The 3,814-nt window shown below is 34.8% G+C and overlaps 1 pseudogene across 1 annotated transcript; it reads left to right on the top strand.

Moving 5' to 3' along the window:
- The first annotated feature begins 212 nt into the window (after positions 1-212).
- On the top strand, positions 213-1,018 carry LOC308641522 (acidic leucine-rich nuclear phosphoprotein 32 family member E-like; annotated as a pseudogene). The gene is made up of 2 exons: positions 213-850; positions 887-1,018. The product of its transcript is annotated as an acidic leucine-rich nuclear phosphoprotein 32 family member E-like (transcript).
- The last annotated feature ends 2,796 nt before the right edge of the window (positions 1,019-3,814 follow it).

Below are 3,814 nucleotides of genomic sequence, written 5' to 3'. Positions count from 1 at the left end.
GCGCACGCACATGCATGTACATGTATGCATCTGTGGGTATGTGGACAAGGAGGTGGTGGCGGCTGAGTTAAAGTCCCAACTCCTTGTACTCCTTTGACATTCTTCTTTCTTCCCCCACACCTATCTGGTGGTACTGGGCATTTGTCTTTATTTTCATTCATTCCCAAAGATTTTAAAATTTTAAGGTTGGGAGGTAGTGGGAAAGGTAGGAAATGGGAGCAGTAGCAGAAGCGCAGGAAGAGGACATGAATAGGGAGTTAAGGAACAGAGCCTCAGAGAAGGTGACAGAGTTAGTTCTTGATAATGTCCTGTATGTCAATGGAGAAACTGAAGTTCTGAATGCCACTTCTGAAGAATTAGAGTTCTAAATGTGGCTAATATGAAATTAAGTTCACTGGCCCAACTTCCCAGCTTAAATAAACTTTGAAAGTTGAAAATATATGACAATATAGTTTCTTCAGGCTTGAAAATCCTCACAGAAAAATGTCCAGATTTTACTTATCTCAATCTGAGTGGAAACAAAATAAAAGAGCTTACTACATTGGAAGCTCTGAAAAATCTTAACATTTTGAAAAGTCTTGACTTGTTTAATTGAGAGATCAGAAACCTGGAAGATTATGGAGAAAGTATTTGTGAACTTTTGAAACAAAACACATAGTTTAATGGATTTGATCAGAAGAATAAAGAAGCACCAGATTCTGAAGAGGAGAAGGAGGATAGAGATAAAGATGATGGAGATAAAAAGGAAGATGAAGCTGGTCCACCTGAAGGACATGAGGGAGAGGAGGAAGAATAGGAAGAAAAGGAGGAAGACAAAGCAGATTCAGAGCTGAGAGAGGGAGAAATGGAAGTGGGCCTCTCATACTTGATGAAAGAAGAAATTTAGAATGAAGAAGATGATTATGACTATGCTGAAGAAGGGGAAGAGGAGGAAGAAGAGGAAGAAGGTTTTCAGGGGAAAAGAGGAAATGAGATGTTAAAGATGATGGAGAGGAAGAAAATGACTGGCTCATTCTAAGACCAGATTCCTTAACATTCCTGGGTATGCAAGAAAGTAACTTCATCTTTGCTTCTTCATATATGGTAGCTATCCCTACAAAAGATTAGGCGTAACTTTTCATAAGCAAAGTATGATTTTGCTATTTTTGTGTTATCATTCCAATTAAGATTTACTAGCTTGTTAATGATCATATTGTATTTAGAGAAAAAATTTCACTGACACTTCCCCCATTAAGAAATTCTCATCCATTGGATTAGACAAAAGGAAACAAAGGGGAAGGGGGGGGGCGATAGGAAAGACAATAGAATTAATTGGTCATAATTTTTCTAGGCTTGTGTTTGTATACATGACCAGGGTAACTCCATATCATGTATAATCATAAGAGTGGAAACCTAAATAGAATAAGTTATATTCTATGTATGTATATTCTGCCAAAATATATTCTACTGCAATGTATAGTTAACTAAAAATAAAAAAATAAAGAAAATTTTAAAAAAAGAAATGTATTATTCCTACTGAATTATAACATTACTATTTTTGGTGCTAAAATTTTATTGTGTTCCCTAGAGATGTTTTTACAGAATATTTTGCCACAAAATATATCTAAAAAATAAAATTTTATTCTCTAGCAATTTATTTAGAATCTAATTTTTTCTAATTCAAACTCATTGTATTAGTAATTTTTAGTCCATAATTAAAACATAATTGCTTTTACATAGGTGAAGTTTGGTGTATTTCAATCATAAGATTATACACACACACACACACACACACACACATACCATGGATTGAACTCAGGGACACTTAACCATGAACAACATGCCCAGCCCTTTTTTCTTTTCTTTCTTTCTTTCTTTCTTTTTTTTTTTTTTTTTTTTTTTTTTAGACAGGGTCTCACCATGTTGCTTAGGGCCTCACTAAGTTGCTAAGGCTGGCTTTGAACTTTTGATCCTTCTGCCTCAGCCTCCTGAATTGCTGGAATTACAGGCATGCACTACCATACCCAGCCCAGTCACGTGATTTTTAACTTATTATAAATTAACTGAAATTACATTCAGCTCTAATATGAAATGACAATAGTCTCATGAATAAGTTGATTATTTTCTTAGAGGAGATCCATGGATCTTTAGTTTGAAGACATTGACTTTTTTCCATGGCTAATGGTATTTGGGTGCTTTTTTTAAAAAATTGTGTGTGTGTGTGTGTGTGTGTGTGTGTGTGTGTGTGTGTAGATGGACACAACTCAATGTCTTTATTTTTATGTGGTGCTGAGGATTGAACCTGGGTCCCGCCCGTGCTAGGTGAGCGCTCTACCACTGAGCCACAATCCCAGCCCGTGGGTTCCTTTTTAATCATATGAATTAAGTTGGAAAGTAGAAACAGAACAATAAAAGTTCTATTTAAGCAACACAGTTTGTGGATTTGGGGGAAATTCTAGTCAGTAGTATAGTTCAGGGATTTTATGGTGATTGATTTTATTTTTGAAGGAAAAATTTCTTATGCTAAGAGCAAAGACATGCAGGTGAGCCCTTTCTTCATGCTGGAGATCATGACATGCCAACAGTTGTTTATTTTGTTCTGTTTTAGGTGTCCATTCTTTCTCCTCTCAGCAATTTCTTTATGATCACCTTTTCTTTTTGTTTTATTCCCCTCTTTCCATCCTAAAGGAAAGTTGAGAACTTTTAGATACCCAGAAAACCTTTAGTCTTACACCTCAACCACCTTTTCAGACCTGATTTTTAAACAAAGTTGAAAAATTGAGAATTTTATGAGAAATGAATATTGTTATTGGTAGTTTTATGAAGCAAAATCTGCTTACTATAAATCTTGCTTGGTTGACAACATGCAAGACCATATTAGTAGACTGAAAAATAGGAGGATGAAGCAGGGGAGGCTTTTGGAAGCAGCATCAGTATTCCTCAAAAGTCAGAATTATTGCCAGTTCATAATTTAGTAAGTTCAAGTCAAATTTTTAAGTTGACTTCCCAAATGATTTGAATATCAATCCTAGCAGTATGTATGATTTTTCTAAGTAGAACCTTTAGGTTATTCTTCTTACAGTTTTAAAGCATTAACAGCTATAGCATTTAACTGGAATATAATAAGCAGTTAAAAAATATTTGAGATTCAATATTAAAATTAAGATTTATTTTCAAGTTAATGTCCATTAAAAATAGAAAAAATATTTGGGAGAAGTGTGAGTGTGTGCTTCCTTACATAGCTACTAAATAAAATATGAATAGGAAAGTACATTGTCCTTTTTGTCATGGAGGCTCTATGTTCAAGGCAATTGCTTTTTTAATCTCAGCTACCTAAATTTTTTTTATTTTTAGTATTTGTAATGTTTTTAAAAGTTAATGTCGATAAGTTAATTGAAGTTATGCCTCTCTCTACTGGGACACATTTAAATTACTGTTTATAGTACTACTACTGCTTGATTTTTAGTTTAAAACATGTGACTTGGTGTTTTAAAGTAAAAATTGAGATTATTTGTGGAGAAATTAAAACAGTTGCACAACTGACTGAAATAAAACACCTGTGGACAAATTTAGTTGGGGGATCAAAAACCACAAAAGACTAATATTTTTCTCTGAATTTTTTGAGGGGTTCTACCAGGGATTGAACTCAGGGGCTCTGGACCCCTAAGCCACATCCTCAGTCCTGTTTTGTATTTTTTTTTTTTTTATTTAGGGACAGAGTCTTACTGAGTTGCTTAATGCCTCACTTTTGCTAAGCCTGGCTTTGAACTCACAATCCTCCTGCCTCAGCCTATTGAGCTGCTGGGATTACAGGCCAGCACCACTGTGCCCAGCT

This window comes from Spermophilus citellus, assembly GCF_964194105.1.
Source record: "Spermophilus citellus genome assembly, chromosome: 2".
NCBI lineage: Eukaryota > Metazoa > Chordata > Mammalia > Rodentia > Sciuridae > Spermophilus > Spermophilus citellus.
The sequence above is the reverse complement of the archived record's forward strand: the minus strand, read 5'-3'. Positions and strand labels throughout refer to the sequence as shown.